The 20629-nt window shown below is 46.6% G+C and overlaps 1 protein-coding gene across 2 annotated transcripts in view; it reads left to right on the top strand.

Moving 5' to 3' along the window:
• LOC126484273 (ecotropic viral integration site 5 ortholog) overlaps positions 1 to 20629 on the top strand; it is a 373708-nt gene that overhangs the window by 82777 nt on the left and 270302 nt on the right. The window contains exon 1 of one of the 2 annotated variants that reach the window (XM_050107708.1): positions 9194 to 9298. The exons of the other annotated variant lie outside the window; for it this stretch is intronic. The gene's annotated coding sequence lies outside the window, so the exon portion shown is untranslated. Of the gene's footprint in view, positions 1 to 9193; positions 9299 to 20629 lie in introns of those variants that run through there. 2 annotated transcript variants of the gene reach the window in all.

Genomic DNA, 20629 nt, shown 5'->3' with positions numbered 1-20629 from the left:
AGCCAGCAGGTTCCGCCGTTGTATTTGACCACGAATGGCACCTGTGCAATGCCATCAAAACGTTCGAAGCGTCAGTCGTTGTCGTAACAGTGTTCTGTGTACACTCATGCTCATACATTAAGGATAATTGCCGAATGTAGTGACACACAACGTGGCACTACACAAAACTGGCGCTAATAGCATGGGCACATAGGGAGCACACACGACACACAGCTGTAAGTCCACGGTATTGGTGATAAGTTAACAAAACCATCCCGAAACACATGTGCTACAAAACGCCACTGTTTCCTGCGCCTGTACCCCGACATCAAATGGGATATGATCACCATGCACATGTACACAGGCCGCACAACGAGTTGGCATACTCTGGATCAGGTTGTCAAGCAGCTACTGGGGTATAGCGTCCCATCCTTGCACCAGTGACTGTCGGAGCTCCTGAAGTGAAGTGTCCTAGGAGTGTGAAGGCGTGCAGCGATACGTTGACCGACAGCATCCCAGACGTGATCGATGCGGTTTAGGTCTGGAGAACAGGCAGACCACTCCATTCGCCTGATATCTTCTGTTTCAAGGTACTCCTCCATGATGGCAGGTCGGTGGGGCCGTGCGTTATCATCCATCAGTGGGAAGGTGGGACCCACTGCACGCTTGAAAAGGCGCAAAATGACGTCGCGTCCCGATACACCTGACCTGTTACAGTTTCTCTGTCAAAGACATGCAGAGGTGTACGTGCATCAATCATAATCCCACCCCACACCATCAAACCACGAACTCCATACAAATCCCTTTCAAGGACATTAAAGGGTTGGTATCTGGTTCGTGGTTCACGCCAGATCAAAACCCGGCGAGAATCACTGTTCAGACTATACCTGTACGCGTCCGTGAACATAACCTGGGACCACTGTTCCAATGACCATGTACCGTTTCCGTGACACCAGGCTTTACGGGGTCAGTGGAATGCACCTTGCAGGTCTCGGAGTGAATAAACCATGTCTGTTCAGTCGTCTGTGGACTGTGTGTCTGGAGACAACTGTTCCAGTGGCTGCGGTTAGGTTCTGAGCAAGGCTACCTGCAGTACTCCGTGGCAGTCTGCGAGCACTGATGATGAGATGTCGGTCTCCTTGTGGTGCTGTCCATTGTAGACGTCCCGTACTGTAGCGACTGGACACATTTCCTGTCTGCTGGAATCGTTGTCCTAATCTTGAGATCACACTTTGTGACACACAGATGGCCCGTGCTACGACCTGCTGTGTTTGACCAGCCTCCAGTCGCCCTAGTATTCTCCCCTCATAACGTCATCAATATGTGTTCTTTGAGTCATTTTCAACACACAGTCACCATTAGCACGTCTAAAAACGTCTGCACACTTACTCGCTGCACCGTACTCTTACATGCACCAACACACCTCTGCGTATGTGGACTGCTGCCAGCGCCACCGTGCGACGACCAGAGTTCAAATGCACCGCTAGGTCATACCCCGAGGTGATTTAAACCCGCAAACCGCCCACCAGAGCGTTGTTTCACCATGTATCAGCATTATCCTTAACTTATGAAAAAATTGTTCAAAAGGCTCTGAGCACTATGGGACTTAACATCTGAGGTCATCAAGAACTTAGAACTACTTAAAGCTAACTAACCTAAGGACAACACATATCCATGCCCGAGGCAGGATTCGAACCTTCGACCGTAGCAGTCACACGGTTCCGAACTGGAGCGCCTAGAACCGCTCGGCCACCGTGGCCGGCCTTAATTTATGAGCATGAGTATAGTTGTGAGATACGTGAAATCGAGAGTGGACAGATTGTTGGTGCTAGTGTGACGTGTGCTTCCTTAAACAAGGTACTCGAAGTATTTGATGTTGCAAGAGCATCATATCGAAGATGCATCATCTTTTAAGTCACAACGGACGAAAGTGTGTGTTGAGCGATCGAGACGGACGGTCACTGAAGAGGGTTGTGGCGAAAAATAAAGAGGACTACAGCTGCAAAAGTCACTGCAAAATTGAATGTTGCAGTTGCTAAACCTGTCAGCACCTAAACAACACGAACGGAGCTCTGTAAGCAGGGAATTGCAGGGCGAGCTGGAATTCGAAAACCATACATGAGTGATGCAAATGCACGTAACAGGGTAATTAGGTTCCGAAGCCATAAAACAAGGACTACGAGCAATGAAAGAACGTCATTTGGTCCGATGAATCTTGTTTCACACTGTTTGCAAGTTCCGGCCGATTTTATGTCCCAGGACTGAACATGGTGCGGAATTGGGCAGCCATATCATGGTATTCCATGGGTCCCATGGGTACTCTGCAAGGTCGCAATAGTGCCAAGGAATGTGTAGCCGTTTCGGTTGATCAGGTCCATCATATGCTACAATGTTTATTTTCCAATGGCGATGCTCACTTCCAATACGACAGGGCCCCTGTTCACACAGCTCTCGCATCGTCCAGGACTGGTTGTGTGAGCACGCGGATGAACTGTCGAATCTTCCCAGCGTCACCATATCTCAATGTTATTGAGCCTTTGTGTTCTACGTTGGACGGTAGGGGCGTGATCGCCATCCAACTCCGTCATGGTTACATGAACTTGCCACTGTTTTGGGGGTATAAAATTCTCTTGAACACCATACAGAATCTTTGTTCAATAATTCCGAGACGAGTGGAACCTGTTTGAATATCAAAGGGTTTCCTACACATTATTAGGCATGATAATGTGTTGTGTTGCTGGTGTTTCCATGTTTCTGTCCACCCCTGTATATAGGGTACTGGTTATTATTAACTACCCTACTATTTTCTCCAGCGCAAAGGTTTGGCTTATCCAAGAAAATTGTTCTTGTTGTTATCAGTGTGGAGCTTCTCGATAGTTGTACTTTGTATAAATGCACTGATGAGTCAAAGCATTACGTCCTCGTGCTTAATAACCTATTGGTCCACATTTAGAACATAATACAGTAACTTTTCTGCATAACACGGAGAGTAAAATGGTTCAAATGGCTCTGAGCACTATGCGACTTAACTTCTGAGGTCATCAGTCGCCTAGAACTTAGAACTAATTAAACCTAACTAACCTAAGGACATCACACACATCCATGCCCGAGGCAGGATTCGAACCTGCGACCGTAGCGGTCGCTCGGTTCCAGACTGTAGCGCCTAGAACATCACGGCCACTACGGCCGGCCACGGAGAGTACTTGATAGGTTTCCAGAAGTATGTGACACTAAATGTCAACGCTCAGGTCACACAGTTCCCGTATGTTGGGGGTCGGAGGTTTGTGGGTGCGGAACTGGCGCAGATGAGTTGTCTCGGGTTCAGATCAGACGAATTTGGCGAATAAGATATGAAGTTCACTTTCTTGCTCCTTAACCCACTGTAACAGACCTTGCTACACAGGCAGCTGTCCCGATGGAATAAGTCATCACCGTCGAGGAAGACGTCAAGCATGAAAGGATACAGGAGGTCCACAAAATGTTCACGTAGCGTTCATGGTGCCTACGATTACTACCACAGGTTGTATTGAAACCTAGTGGAATGCCCCCCCGCCCATGGTATAATAATGTCCCCATCAGCGTCCGTTCGTAGCGTGGTGTATATGTGGTGCAAATGTTCGCTTGGATCACGGCGACCTGACCTGACCGTTCTGGCGTAACAAGAGAAGTGATTCATCCGACCAAGCGAAACTTCTCCATTGATACACGGTCCAATCGTGATGACCCCGTTCGCAGCTCGTGGTCTCGCGGTCGCTTCTCGCTTCCCGAGCACGGAGTCCCGGGTTCGATTCCCGGCGGGGTCAGGGATTTTCACCTGCCTCTAAATTATTGGGTGTTTGTGTTGTCCTCATAATTTCATCATCATTCATGAAAGTGGCGAGATTGGACTGAGCAAAGATTGGGAATTTCTACAGGCGCTGATAACGGCGCAGTTGAGCGCCCCACAAACCAAACATCATCATCTTGATGACCCGTGTCCGCCGCAGTCTTTAATTGACGATGTCGTTTGGTCAGGATGGGAACGCATGAGGGGGTTTGCTGAGGATCTGCGCGTTCAAAAATGTGCTGTGAACAGTGTGCTCCGAAACACTTGTGCCTGCATCACCGTTGTTCTCCGTCGTCAGACCTGCCAGAGACTGTAGCCTATGCTGCTTTACAGCGTTCACAAGTCTCTGACCTCCACTTTCTGTGACGCGGCCAAAGCGTCGAACAACTTGGCGCCTATTCGTTCTTTCACTGTCGCTGAACCACTGTCCACAGATGCTCAAGACAGAAGCACGTAAAGAACCGCCCGCTTCGCCGTTTCGGAGATGCCCGTCCTCAGCCACTGGCCCACAACAGTTTGCCCTCTGTTAACGTAATGTACCGTTTGATACCTCCCAGGGTCCTTAGTAATGTAAAGAAAGACAGATGTGGTGTAATTTTTTAGCTAGTGTTGATTTTTATTGTAGTACATACGCCCCCTTTCGTAAAAACTACATCACAGATCGATATAAACGATACTGTTCGCTGATCCTGGCCACGAATGCATGACACACATTTCATTCATTTCAGTACTCAAAAATGTTGCTTACTGCCCACTTGGAGCGCTGCTGTCGGAGTGTATAATTAAAACCAATGGGTGTAAGGTGACTGCATGTGTTAGACTGTAATTGGCCTCAGTTCCCAAAATTGGCGGTGGCGACATTATGCTCTCTATGTCCCATGGCACACTCTCCAGCCAGTGCCTACCCTGGTCACGGAAAAGGCAACATTAAGTCACTGTGTTTGCTTCTGACTCTCCCTAGAACAATTTATGACCTGTGAAAACTATCGCTGCCATTTGTTAGCATAATACATGGCATGTTTGGGTATATACAGTCACTGTAAGTACAAAACTAAATTCTGGATCAAAATCGACAGATAAACAACACTCATGGCGCTGCATTAAACCATGTTTCATCTCCTTGTCACAGAGTCAGCACCCAGCGTTATCGTAGAAATAGCTACGTAACTTCTGGAAAACCATCTGAAGATGGCCCTGAAAAGGTCCGAAAACCGGTTCATGGAATGAACAAATAACTACTTCAAAAAAAGTGACTGGTTGCAGTTTTATGTATTTGCATCGGAGGTTTACTTTCCAGCACGCTCTCGTATCTTCCAAAAATGACCAAGACATATGTCTTTAGAGTCGTCAGTCCTCTGACTGCTCTGATGCCGTCTGCCACGAATTCCTTTCTTGTGCCAACCTCTTCATCTCAGAGTAGCACTCGCATGCTGTGTCGTCCATTATTTATTGTACGTATTCTAATCTCTCTCGTGCACTGCAATTTTTAGACTCTACAGCTACATCTACTTCCATCGAACTGTTCCCTGATGTCTTAATACATAGCCTACCAACCTGCCGCTCTTCTTGCCAGTGTTTTCCACACGTTCCTTTCTTCGCTGATCCTGCAGAGAAATTCCTCATTCCTTAGCTCATCAGTCCATCTAATCTTCAACATCCTTTTATGGGGAATGGAAGGGTGTATTTCCAATAGATCGTGTGCTCCAGTTTGACGACACATTTCATTTAATTTACAAGTACAATCTACAGCTGGCTGTGGTGTTCTAGCAGGTAGAGCACTAGACTACGGCTTTGAAAATCGGGGTTTCAATCCCGGGTAGTGCAAGGATTTTTCCTCGCTCCAGTACCTCCAGGATGGCCATAAGTCCACTCAGCCTTCTGTCAAAATGAGTACCGATGATCTTTCGCGGGAGTAAAAGGCGGCCGGGGTGAAGTATCTACCATCCCTCCCTCTCCTAATGCCGCGGCAAAAAGAAGGACTGCACTCTACCCGTAGTCTGGCCAATAGTCCGCTCACGGGTTGCGCCACAGTCTTTAGTTTTATCTAATCTGCGTAATAAAAAGTCAACTACCATCACAGATATTGCCCCTCGTACTGCAGTTATTATTAGGTTAGTGCATAAGTTCATTACGTTTTTGTTTTGCATGTTGGTATTCCGGTTGCTACGTGTTTCATTATCGATCGTCATTTTTTATTTGTAATTCACTATTACTGTTTGACTTTACATATTGTCGATTTATCGTTTGAGATAGTGAGCGGACATGTACAGGCTAGAAAATGCAGTGCCAAGTGGAGAAATTGAAACGTTTCCGACACATTTTTCTGTTTTGTGTTCAGTAGAGGAGTGACAGCAGCGGAAGCTGTCAGAGACATTTACGCCGTGTACTGGAATAATGCAATTGGGCAGAGAACGGTAAGTAGAATCGTTTTAACATTAGTGGCACTCCACGTTCAGGAAGACATTCGGATTTTGACGAAGGTCGTTTAAAAGCATTAATTCACAACGATCCATCAGTGTACCCGTGAACTGGCAAGTGTGATGAACCGTGATCATTCCACCATCTTGCGACATTTGTACCCATTGTGAAAGATTCAAAAAACGGGATTACCGGTAACGCATGCTCTAAGCCAAAATCCAAAAATCAGTGGCTTGCCATATGTGCATCTCTGCTTCATCGTCATTAATTGGTTCGTAAACAACACAGACCATTCCCATGCTGTATTGTTACTGGTGACGAGAAATGCTGTATTTATGCTAACGTAAGGAAAAGAAAGGCATGGTTGAGCCCAAACAAAGCAGCCACTCCCCGTCCAAAGACCGATACGCATCCTCAGAAGATAACGTTATGGATCTGGTGAAACAGCGACAGTGTGGTGTACTTCGAATTGCTTCCCGAGGTGTAACCATCACTTCTGACATTTATTGTCAACAACTGAGACGCAGTTCAAGAACAACGACCAGAAATGCTGCGTGAGGACGACTGTCCAAACCGGCGTCCGGCCGTCCTGATTTACGTTTTCCGTGATTTCCCTAAATCGCTTCAGGCAAATGCCGGGATGGTTCCTTTGAAAGGGCATGGCCGACTTCCTTCCTCATCCTTCCCTAATCCGATGGGACCGATGATCTCGCTGTTTGGTCCCCTCTCCCAAATCAACTAACCAACCAAGCCTGCGTGCAGTAGGCCTACTGTTACTCCACGATAACGCACGCCTGCATTTTGCTAGAATGACAAAAAACACTATACAGAAGTTGGTTTGGGAAGTCATTCTGCACCCACCTTATTCATCTGATCTTGTGTCCTCAGAATTTCACATTTTCCGCTCTTTGACCAAGAACGTCGAAGGAAATTCCTTTCCGGATGAAAATGCGCTCCTAACATGACTCGGTGAGTTCTTCGCCTCAAATAAAACCATCTGATTTCTAAAGTCGTGGAATCGAAAACTTGCCCAGCGTTGACAGACTGTTGTAAATAATCAAGGAGAATGAGAGCAGCCTCTGTTACGAGGGTAATCCCAAAAGTAAGGTCTCCTATTTTTTATAAGTACACAGACCTGTTTATTTCTACAATGGTTTACATCAGTTTACAGCTTGAAGATTTAGCTATTTTTCGACATAATCACCATTTCTGTCGATGCATTTTTGTAGACGCTGTGGCAGTTTTTTTATGCCCATGTCATACCAGCTCGCCGCCATGCTGTTAATCTCGTCGTCGGAGCTGAATCGCTTTCCGGCCAAATGTTCTTTTAACTTAGAGAACAGGTGATAGCCACTGGGCGCCAAGTCAGGACTATAGGGTGGGTGGGTGATTATGTTCCACTAAAACTGTTGCAGGAGAGCAACGGTTTGCCGAGCGATGTGTGGGCGAGCGTTGTCATGGAAAATGTGTACGCCATTGCTCAACATTCTCTTCTCCGGTTCTGAATTGCCCGTTTGAGTTTTTTCAGAGTCTCACAGTACCTGTCAGCGTTAATTGTGGTCGCAGTGGGCATAAAGTCGACCAACAATACTCCTTTCCGATCCCGAAAAACAGTTCTCATGACTTTATCGACAGACTGTGTTTGTTAGAAATTTCCGCGTATTTGGCGAAGAAGGATGCCGCCACTGGCGTGATTGTTGCTTAGTCTCAGGTGTAAAGTGTTATGCCCAGGTTTCGTCACCCGCGACAATTGAGTCCAGAAAGTTGTCCTGTTCGGCTGCAAGGCGGTGAAGAAACGCACGGGAAGCATCAACTCGTTGCCGCATGTGGTCCTCAGTCAGCATCCGTGGCACACATCTTGCGCACACCTTCAGGTAGTTCAATGTTTCCGTTAAAATTCTGTGAGCGGTGCTTCAGGAAACCTCAGAAACCAAAGTGCACAGATCATCCAGGGTGACCGCCGATCTTCACGCATGCTTTGCTCAACCTTCAACACTGTCTCCACAGAACGTAACGGTCTCCCGCTTTTTTGTTCGTCATGAATTTCGGTCCGACCAGCTGCAAACTCTCTACACCACTTACGAACATTTTTGACATCCATGCACGACTCGCCAAACACTGCCGGCCGGAGTGGCCGTGCAGTTCCAGGCGCTACAGTCTGAAGCCGAGCTAGCGCTACGGTCGAATCCTGCCTCGGGCATGGATGTGTGTGATGTCCGTAGGTTAGTTAGGTTTAATTAGTTCTAAGTTCTAGGCGGCTGATAACCTCAGAAGTTAAGTCGCATAGTGCTCAGAGCCATTTGAGCCATTCACCATACACTTCCGTCAATTGGCGATGGTTTTCAACCGGCGCAGTGCCCTTTGTGTACAAAAACCGAATAATTGCGCGCAATTCGCACTTGGCGGTATCATCCAACGGGAGCTCCATTCTCAACGGCTGACAAGCCAAGACTGAGCGCCTCAGCTCGGCGTGCGCATGTTCACACACAGCGCGTGAAACACTCGTCATTACAGTATGACCAACTGCCACACAAACAGAGTTCTGTACTTATCAAAAAATAGGAGACCTTGCTTTCGGGATTACCCTCGTATGTGTATTGATGGTGTTTATTGAGAAAACGCTACGAACTTAGGCACCAACCTAATACTATCGTTAGTGAACGTGCAAGGGCGGATATGCGGAACAAAAGTCCACAGCCCAGTTGCCCACTTATTCTCGGCCGTCGCTGACGCGCCAGGCAGTGTTTCCGGGCGGGGCGTCAACGCGTGAGACGCGAGCTAGAGCGATAGGGTGCGGCTGCGTGTGCCGGGACCTGCCGTGGACCGCGCGTGTTGGTACAGAGGCGCGATGCTGCGGGCGGCGGCCGGCAGCCTGTACCTGCGCGGGGGCGGCGCGCCGGGCGCCGGGGGCGGCGGAGGCGGCGGCGGGGGTGGAGGAGGCGGCGGCCTGTGACAGCGCGCGTGCTCGCCGTCGCCGCCGGCCGCTGCCGGCTGCTTCGTGCTGCCGCCCTACCAGAAGCTGCTGCTGCACAAACTCGCGCGGTACCGCTGGCCGCGGGTCAAGCCGCGCAGCAGGTGAGTGCGCTGCCAGCCTAGGGTGCCAACAGCTCACTGCACATCTCTGCCCCAATATGCAGAAGAGTAACAGGTACCTCAGCACAGAAAACCCCACCTCAGACACTCTGAATCAACTATCTATCCACTCCACTAACAGGACAGCGTTGGTATGCATTCTTGACAATCTTACCAGACAAAAAAATTGCCATTCTCCTTCCAAACAACACCTAGTGTAACCTTGATGACAGTCTCCGTTCGTCGGGGATGAGAGTCCACAAGTTTAGTCGGGTACACAATGTCCAGCAGAAGCCCCTCATTGATTATTAGATCTCGTACAGCTACTAAATAGTGGTGATGCTGAGTGGTACGCTTCACTCTGCTTTGCAAATAGCCTAAGACATTTTATGTGGGATTAAGGTTGGATGACTTAGCGGACCAGTCGAAGTGCGATAGAGAGCCTGAGTGTTCGTCAGACCAGGAATGTAAGTGTGCAGCCTTGTGAATAATGGCGTTGTCATCTTGGAAGGTGGAAGTGTCTACAGCACAATAATCATAAAATATCTGCATCTACCTCCACATGATTAGTCCGCAATTACCAATTAAGTGCCTGCCAAAGGGTTCATCGAACCACCTGCAACCTATTTATCTATCGTTCGACTCTCAAACAGCGCGCCGCGCGGGATTAGCCGGGCGGTCTAAGGAGCTGCAGTCATGGACTGTGCGGCTGGTCCCGGCGAGGGTTCGAGTCCTCCCTCGGGTATGGGTGTGTGTGTTTGTCCTTAGGTTACTTTAGGTTAAGTAGTGTGTAAGCTTAGGGGCTGATGACCTTAGCAGTTAAGTCCCATAAGATTTCACGCACATTTGAACATTTATTTTCAAACAGCGCACGGGAAAAACAAACGCTTAAATATTTCTGTGCAAACTCTGATTTCTCTTATTTTATAATAATGACAATTTCTTCCTAAGTAGTTGGACGCCAACAGCTTTGATTGAAATTTCGTGAGAATATCCTGCCGCAACGAAAATCACCTTTGCTTTAATGATAGCCAATCCATCCGTGGCACTCTCTCCCTTGTTTCGCGCCAATACAAAATGAGCTGCCCTTCTTTGAACTTTTTCTGTTCTCCTTCAATCATATCTGATGCGGACCTCACACCGCACAGCAATAATCCAGACGAGGACGTACAAACGTAGTGTAGGCGGTCTCTTCAGTAGACCTATTGCATTTTCAAAGCGTTCTGTCAATAAATCGCAGTCTTTGATTTGCTATCCACACAACATTATCTATGTGATCGTTCCAGTTTAAGTTACTCGTAATTGTAATCCCTAAGTATTTAGTTGAATTTACATCATTTAGATTTATGCTTTTTATCGTGCAACGGAAATTTGGGGGTTCAAATGGTTCAAATGGCTCTGAGCACTATGCGACTTAACTTCTGATGTCATCAGTCACCTAGAACTTAGAACTAATTAAACCTAACTAAGGTCATCACACACATCCATGCCCGAGGCAGGATTCGAAATTTAGGGGATTCCTTTTAGTATTCACTTGGATGATTTCACACTTTTCATTATTTAGAGATAGTTTCCAGTTTTCGCAACATAACAGGTATCTCGTCTAAATCGTTTTGCAATTTAGTCTGATCATCTAATGGTTTTATGAGACAGTAAATGACAGCATCATCTGGTAAGTAGGCTGCTCAGACTGTCTCCTATGTAAAAGAAAGTGCAGCACTTGGTCCCCGAGAGTGTTGGAACAAGCATTCTGGTTAATTGATAAGGTGCTTTTGGGTGTTCAGTAGAATAATTTCTCCTTCCTGTTCCTCTTCTTCTTATTATTATTATACTTCCTTGGCATTTTTTCCCAAGGGCTGTCGGACTCCGCTGTTTTGGCTCTCCGTCGCCATTTTCTCCTATCTTGCGCCTGATCAGGGAATAGGAGATAGAGCTTTAGATCTTCGGGCAGAGTGTGAAGCCATAACTGCCTAGGTCGCCCTACTAGCCGTTTACCATTCACTCTCAAACTGAAACCAGTGTCAGCCACTAATGTTGCGTCTGCTCTAAGAACGTGATTCCATCATCGTAGACAACTTTCTCTCCTTTACTATTGGTGCTGCTCCATATAACTTACAAACTTAATCATTTGTGACAAGATCAAGCAGTGTTAATCCAGAAGTCCACCTGAGCATTTTTGTTTCCATGGTAGCAAAGTCGCTCATTTCTTTAGTTGAAGACCTTCATTCAGTATCATAGAGTGGATCTGAACGGATTACACATCGATGTATTTTCGATTTAAGCTTGTTTAGAATTTTCTGGTCACAGATTATACCTGCCACAGAATGCCATTTGAGAAATGGGCTGCTCTCCCGCTTAGAGATTTCTGCGCTGAGATTGATATCAGCAGGAATCGTCGAGCCTAAGTAGTTGTTGGGAAGTCAACAGCATTGATTGCGATGGAATCCAACCCATTTAAATCTCTGGTGAGATACTGCGTTTTTTGTACGTTGAGTCCTAGACCTGTTTCTCTGAGGCTGCCGTTCCAGGCTTGAACTTGACGTTGCAGGTCAGTGTTATCTTCAGAGCACAATAGCACATCACCAGCACACAGTAATATGCAAAAACCCATTTTCTACGGATCTCTTCTGACCACATCCATGACTGTGATGAAGAGGGGAGGCGAAAAACCAGGTCCCTTATTTAGCTCTACAGACTCTATCCGACTCTTCGGGTCACAGTAAGCAGTCTCTCCCATCTTATAAGTTCTTCAGGTATTCCATATTCTCGCATGGAAGGCCAAATTATGTGGCACTCGTTCAAAGACCTTTTCGAAGTCAAGGAATGCAAGGTGTAGATGCCTTGACTTGAGGTGTGTTTCAATAAGCAGGCTAACAGCGTTTGCCGTCCCTTAGTCCTTCACGAATCCAAATTGATTGATGGCGACACTTAACTTGTCGAATCCTTTTACATGTGATGCGCTCAAAGACCTTCACTGCGTATGACAGAAGACGAGTAGCTGATTCCATTTTATGCAAAATATTATGACGAACGACCGCATCATATTCGTAAAGTACTGCGAGCTAAGTCACTGCCTGGACTCCACTCATACTGGTTGGGTCGATCTTCGAAATATTGTACCTAAAAATTGAATCAGCTACTAGAGTGAAGATCCGGAAGCCAACTTTTAATCAATTATGCCAAGAACACCAAAGAGATCAAATCTTATTTTATGGTCACGCTAAACGGAATATTTGGTCCCAATCATGGTACGAAAAACACACCCGAAATATCACAGAACCACCTCCGGCCTGAACTACATCCTCCACAGAATGCGAGTAAACGCCTCATTGTTGCATCCGACGCCTTGCATCATTTGAAAAGATCACAATACCTGCTTCCAGTCAGCTAATGTCCATCTCCTGTGTTTTTTGGCCCACTGAACACTTGTAACTTTACGTGCCTCTGTGAAGAATCGCCTTTCGCAAGATACCCGACCCCAACGTCCTTTGTATGCAGGTCCCTTTTCAAATACGAGTCGGAAATTGGTTGAGATGGACATGCAGCAATTTCTGTGATTTGAAACCAGTTTTCATTGATGAGGCGCGACATTCGACTCCGGTTCCCGTCGTTTAGGATATTTTTACGTCCATTGTGCTTACGCGTGTTGTACTATTGTGAGTGGTGTACATCCCCCCCCCCCTTTTGCATATACGCTGTACAGTCCGCGTTAATACACCAGCTATTCGGGCAACTTCATTCACTGTGTAGTCATGGGCACGTCCACACACAATAGCTTGTTTCTGCTAATGTGTCGTATATCCAAGTTGACCCATCTTACTGCGCTTTTTCGATATAACCGACTGCCTTGATGCTTTGCGTGTGGTTTCCGACTATGACTTATACCCATTCGTGCCCAACACATGAACCATGAAATTTATTTCAACATTATTGGTGATCAAGCGTTGCCCTTTCTTCTGCATCTTCATAATGAGTTTGTTATAAACAGCTGCGTCTTCCACGATGTGAACAGCCGTGTACACATGGCTGCACTGATACGTTCCTGGTTTGACGACATTCAGGCACCCTAACACACCAGAGCTAAATAACGGGATTCTAATCTCATAGAAAACGTGCGTAAATATTTGGAATAACGAGTGAAGTACCACATCACTGCAGTCAATTTTCCCGCAATTTGGCAGTTTTGCGGATTTTATTAACTAATGAGGCTGTTCAGCTGGATACGGAACACATGAAGAAACTTGTCGATTATCTCTCGCTCTGGATTGAGGCAATCATCAAGGCTGTGTTACACGATATCAGGGTGATGTCTCCTAGGACAGACTAACTTTTATTCAGAGCACTAATTTTTGCGAGTATTGTTTTGCAGATCAAAAGTCTATATCGCCTCTTGTAAAAACGATACGTTGCCCTCTCACTTGGTCATCTTGTAGAGAACAGAAGTGAACAATTCTGTTGCCTCCATTGTAAATCTCGAGTAACGCAGGAGAGATTAAGAGAGTGTAAGGAGGTGTACCAACAATAATTATTCCATCACTGCGTATGTCGAGGGAACACGACTGCGATTGTGCAAAGTGCACTGTCTTACAGAATATATAGGGTGTCTCAAACCTTTAGGGTCAAATTGAAACAGGTGATAGTGGATCCATAACCGACTACATTGAGACAGGGAACAAATGGTCGGAAATACATATTTATTGTGTCATGGACGCTCACAGCGTACATAACATAACAACAACGTAGCTCATAGCAGTTGTTCGAAACGTCGACCGCCAGTCTCAGTGCATGCATGCAACGGCGCGAGAAATTCTGTCGCACTCTCTCAAAGATCCTTGGTGTCTCTTGTACCAAGAGACAGGCAGCTTGTGCCCTAACAAGCAGGCCTTCATCCATTTCTACCGGGGTTTCATACACCACGTCTTGACGTAGCCATAGAGAAAGAAGTTCAAAGGTGTGAGATCCGGTGATCACGCTGGTCATGGGACAGGATCTCCCCTTTCAGTCCAAGGATGAGGGTACATGATGTGCAGGTGCTCGTGGACGTTAACATCGGAGTAGGCTGGTGCACCGTCTTCTTGAAACCCTTTCGTGGACAAGAGGTACAGTCTCCAAGAACTATGGCAGCACATCTCGCAGAAACACCATATAACGCTGACCATTCAAAAGGGGAGGCAGCAAATAAGGTCCTATTAGGACCGTGCGTTAACAGAGACTTGTTGCTGGCGGTCACCAATGTGGGTGGCGTGGGGATTGTCTTCCTTCCAGATATGGCTTTCGCAGCTGTTGTAAACACCATCACGGATGGCACTGCAGCATTGCGGTGGATACCCCATTGAAAGTAGTGAATTCGGGTCTTAGGATCCGTTGGTCTCAATGCTTATATATATTCTTTATGATAGTGCTGTGATGCCTGTTTCACCAGTATGCTCCACACTGATTCCTTCGAAGTGTGCGTTTCACGGGCATGTTGACGGCTGCTTATTGCTGGGTGGCCGGACATACGACCCAGTACTATATCCTCCAAGTCTGGTGTTCGGACATGTCTTGGGAGGAACCTTGGCGGCACTCTGCGGTGTGAACAACCCAGCCTCTCGTAAGTTGATATCCAAGAAGATAAACTTGTTCCTGCTGGGAAAGCGTTCTCTGTACATTCGTTCTGCTTTAGGGGCACTTCATCATACTGCACCGTGCATTAAACGTATGTCTGCCAACTCTCGTCGCGACTAACGCTCCGTCTTTGACAACACGTGATACACCGTTCTCAGTAACTCAGCTCACCATCGACACATGACAAGCTGTCTGATGCAATGGACATCTGGCAACAGTGGTAGTTGTGTGCGTGTGGCACAGGTTAATGTGCCAACGAGATGTAGGCATTCGTCACATGGCACACGTGCTATGAGCTAAGTTGTGTACAGCGTGTCTGTTTGGTGGCGACAGGTGTACGCTGTCATCCGCTGTATCTTCCAGTGTACAACAGACACCAGGGATCTTTGCGATTATGCAACAGAACTGCGTGCGCCGTTGCCATGAATTCTTTGGGACTGGCGATACTCGCTTTGAACAGTTACTATGAGCTACGTTGTTATTATGCGGTGTACGCTGTGTATTTCCATAACACAATAAATATGCATTTCCGACCATTCATTCCCTGTCTCAATATAGTCGGCTGTGGACCCACTGTCACCTGTTTCAATTTGACCCTATACAGGGCCTCTGCGTAAGAGCGTGAAAAAATTTAAAAGGGCATAGAAGATGCTCCACCGAACAATTTGAGGTAGGGAACTTGGGGTAGCAGAAGCCAGCTTAAGCAGATAATAGGAATAAAATCACATTACTGTGTACTTTTTTATTTACAATTAGTTGCAGTTAACTGCAAATACCACCGTTTGCACAATGAACGTACTATTTGTACTGTATCTTATAAAATCCGCTGAAACTGACGGCCATCAGCCTCGATGCAAGCATGACATCGGCGAACAGGATTTTAACGCACTCTGACAAATATCCCTGGTGTGTTTCGAATCACGCCACAGGCAGCTACAATTCTGGCTACTAATTCCATCTCTGTATCCACCGGGATCTCATACACAAGTGACTTTAGATATCCCCGTAGGAAATAATAAAGGGGATTCAGGTCACATGACCTCGCAGCCATGGAATAGGACCTCCCCTTCCGATACAGCCAACAGGAAATACAGCACTGAGATGGTTGCGGACATCCACACTGAACTGAGGCAGTGTACAGTCATGTTGTATCCACATCCTCTCACGAGCAGCCAAAGGTACGTTCTCCAACAGCTCAGGTAGAGCTTTTTGCACGAACCTGAAGTACAGATGGTCATTCAGACGGCCAAGTAGAAGATATGGCCTAATGACATTGTCGCCTACAATGCCGGCCCCGATATTCACAGCAAAACGTAACTGAAGGTGTGCCTCTACTATAGCGTGAGGGTTTTCCACATCCCACACATAACTGTTCCTGCTGTTCGAAATACCGTCACGATGAAATGAGGCCTAGTCAGTAAACAGCACAATTTGGAGGAAATCTGGTCAATGAATCCATTGTTGGAGCAACCACTATGCAACCCTTGGTGCAGAAATGGCTCTGAGCACTATGGGACTTAACTGCTGAGGTCATCAGTCCCATAGAACTTAGAACTACTTAAACCTAACTAACTTAAGGACATCACACACATCCATGCCCGAGGCAGGATTCGAACCTGCGACTGTAGCGGTCGCGCAGTTCCAGACTGTAGTGCCTAGAACCGTTCGGCCACTCGGGCCGGTCTTGGTGCAGAGTCAGTCACAAGCATTGCACGGACTCGTTATGGGTGAGATGGGTGTAATCGTTGTTCGTGCATACTTCGCCACACGCTAGTACGTGCAGCGCTCATTTCACGTACAATACGACGATTATTTCTAGTGGGGTCCGCTGCAACACTTTCAGGCACCTCCTCTTCACAATCGGGCGCAGCACCTCCTCTTCACAATTGGGCGTGTGAGTGGTCATCATGTTGCCAGGTCCCTTGTTTTTTCTTTCCAATGAACCAGTTTCCCGCATTCGTCCCTTGAGAGAAATAAACACTCATCGTGACGGCTGATGCCTGTTGATAAATCGTTCCCTGTATGGCCTTCCAGCAGTGAGAGCATTGCAACATACCTCCCCTTATGCAAGTTGCATGTCAGTGAGTTCTGCGAAACTGTATCGGTACTGCTCCATCGTATTGTACTGTACGTCTTTGAATAGCGCTGAGTAATGAATGGGTCTGTCGTTGACTCACAGCACGTTCTGTCATGGGACAATATAAGTACGATGCAACAGACACACTTTATGGACAAGTAAAGTAAACAAAACCTGCATCATGACTTCCTAGTAATCAGGCTCGTCCTCCTTGTCTCCTCGCAGGAAGTAAAGAATGTACATGTAAATAAACAAGACAGTACGTGTTAGCTGTAAATAAGCTAGAAAACAGTAACGCAAGGCAAAGTGTTAGACAAGTTTACTTCCATACCTCCTTAAGCTGGCTTCTCTACCTCAAATTGTTCAGTGGAGCATTCTCTACGTCCTGTTAAGTTTTTGAACGCTCTTACGGAAACACCCTGTATATGTAGATGTAAATACAAATAAGTATCTTCGGTTACTTAACCATATTTATGACGGACGTGACTAATAGGAAAATTAACTTATAATGAAAATTTTTCTATCACAGCCTTCTCCGTATTCCACTTCCTTATAAATGTTTCCCAACATGAGCACTTGTGCACCAATCTGCATGAGGGTAATAGCTGGTCTTACATAAAACTGATTGTGTTAAACTATTTTCATTTATTTTGTAAATTATCTATTGCCGCTTCTACCAAGTAATTTCCAGCGATTTTACAGAATATACGTGCAGATCTTGCTATAAAAAGGCCTCGTCGGGAACGGAGTGTATATTCCAGATTGAATTTTTACTCTGCAGCGGAGTGCGCGCTGACTTGAAACTTGCTGGCAGACTTAAACTGTGTGCTGGAACCGGGACTCGAATCTTAAACTTTGCGTTGAAGCTTGGCAGACACTACAAGAGTCACTTGCGGAAGTGAGGCTTTGGGAGGGGGGGGGGGGGGGGCTGGATGGGAGGGCGGGTCGTCATTCGTGCTCGGATAGCTCAGAGCGTATCCTATTCGGAGCTGATGGAACTCGAGCGCTGCACAGATGTTGGAATGCAGCAACTACGTGTCTCGAGCCACCACCACATCGGTGCTCCTGTGGCCGCGAATAATGAGCGTCACAGAAAAGTGGACGTGGCTTCGCGATGCCGGGGAGAGCGAGGTGAACAGCCGGGTGGGCGCCAGCCCGTGACGTCACGTGACGTCACGCCTCGACACGCACCCCTGCTCTCTGTTCACACACACACACAGAGTTGAGCCTGTTCTCCCAATGTCTGCACTCGGGTTGTAAGTCTCGATGGACTTCGAACATGTAATCGCAACAAATACGTTTGGGAAGGCGGCGCGCAGAATTGTGGTAAGGGGAGGTCCTGTTGCTCGTTTCATAATTGAGCTAGGAACTTAGGGTGAAAAGCTTTTCGTTTAGCCCGGACCAGCTGCCTTCTGTTCAGCCATTTGAACAGCCGTCTTGCTGTAGCTATGTTACAATATATGAAGCACGGTTTCAACAACGAACCGTAGCTGGCGACCAGGCAAATAGTGCGAATCGATTAACTCTTTTTGCAAAACATGAGAACTGTGCTGAAAGCAATGCTCAACTAATGACTAACGACCGTTCGGGTTTTACATGAAAAACCGGTCACCCTTAAATAACTCCGGACTGCAGCGAAACTGATGGTTCAGATTTGCCACTGGTGTATTCGACCTTCGTGTAAGGTAAATTTTAACCGTTTGAAAAAATCTTGCTTTGTTTGGGTTTTACGTGCAACAAACGCGTTATTCTGGGAGGTTCTTGAAACATGCCATTTCTATACCTTAAACTTGTACGGATCGGTTGAAGCTTTGCACGAAGGTACATAAATGTATACAGTCAAAATGAAATTTCTATTATCCATTGATCTTCATCCGTGTCGAGATAGAATAGTTTAAAGTCGAGGTAAAGTATCACGTAAAAATCATTCTTACGTGAACTGAATGCGAGGAAACGGTTAAAAGTGATTCGAATTAATAAAAAATGTACTCTTATGATAAAACTGAAAACTTGCTTTAAAAACTTAACTTCATTCGAATTTTACGTACAGAAAGCGAGGCAACAATTTTATACTTGAACGGGTGTATTTAAGCACCAGTAATGAGACACTTAACTCCCGATCCACTTGCCAAGTCGGGATTTACGTACTGCAGCGTGCAGAACGCCAACGGCCTTCCCCTGCGGTCGCGGAAGCCGAAAGCGGAATTACGTGCCACAGAAACAATATCGCTGCCGCTCTCGGAGTCGATCTCCATATAGCAGGAGTGCAGAGGCATCAGGAATGTTTTCTCTGATAGGAAGACCTCTACCACTAAGTGAACTGCTAAGCTTAATTTGCGATCTGAGAACAAATTACTAACAAAAAAAGCACTACGGGGAATGTATCGTTAAGACGTTTGTGATAGATCCAAAATGAATGTTTCACTCTGCAGCGATGTGTGCACTGATGTGAAACTTCGCAGCAGATTAAAACTGTGTGCCGCACTGAGACTCGAACTTTTGACCTTTGCGTTTAGCGGGAAAGTGCTCCCCAAGAGAAATTCAACGCCGTTTCGCTCTTTAAGACCAGATTACTATTTTCGGACAAATGATTCATCTGTTATGAACAGGAATCCCATTTCTGTCTTACGCGAAAGTTGGTGATTTCACACCAATGTAACGAAATACGTCACGTCGAGTAAGGGCGAAAAAGTATTGCACCACCGCAATACCGCTATAAAATGGGCACAGGGAAAATGTAGCCTTCATTCTGATTGTCAATTGCTCGTTAGTTTGAAAATATAAATGTCTTTCACAAGCCAAGAGAAACTAGATATGCTACTCCTTTACGGAGAATGAAGAAGAAATGTGAAGAGGAGATTTAAGTTCTATACGCAACTGTATCCCGACACACGGTGCCCGACAAGAAAGACAATTCAGTGAATCTGCAAAAAATTGTTACTATGTGGTCACTGTAATATTGTCCGCCCCCGGTAGCTGAGTGGTCAGCGCGACAAAATGTCAATCCTAAGGGCCCGGATTCGATTCCCGGCTGGGTCGGAGATTTTCTCCGCTCAGGGACTGGGTGTTGTGTTGTCCTAATCATCATCATCATTTCATCCCCATCGACGCGCAAATCGCCGAAGTGGCATCAAATCGAAAGACTTGCACACTGCGAACGTCTACCCGACGGCAGGCCCTAGTCAAAAATGGTTCAAATGGCTCTGAGCACTATGGGACTCAACTGCTGTGGTCATAAGTCCCCTAGAACTTAGAACTACTTAAACCTAACTAACCTAAGGACAGCACACAACACCCAGCCATCACGAGACAGAGAAAATCCCTGACCCCGCTGCGAATCGAACCCGGGCGTGGGAAGCGAGAACGCCACCGCACGACCACGAGATGCAGGCAGGCCCTAGTCACAAGACTGTAATATTATGCAGTGGTTACGGAGCAAACCTGCAACGGGCGGAGCGAACGAAAGAGATGTTCTGGCAGCTGTGTGTCGCTCCACCAGTATCTGCGAGTGCCTGTGTAACACGCCAGCCCGGCATTGTTAGCATTTTGCGCTCAAACAGCTTCCATCCTCATCATACGTCACTTCACCAGCAGATTAAGCAGCGGAATCGCAGACATAGCATGGAATTCTCTCGCTCAGTTGTGATGCG

The sequence above is a fragment of the Schistocerca serialis genome, chromosome 1 (genome assembly GCF_023864345.2).
Source record: "Schistocerca serialis cubense isolate TAMUIC-IGC-003099 chromosome 1, iqSchSeri2.2, whole genome shotgun sequence".
Taxonomy (NCBI): Eukaryota; Metazoa; Arthropoda; class Insecta; order Orthoptera; family Acrididae; genus Schistocerca; species Schistocerca serialis.
The sequence above is the reverse complement of the archived record's forward strand: the minus strand, read 5'-3'. Positions and strand labels throughout refer to the sequence as shown.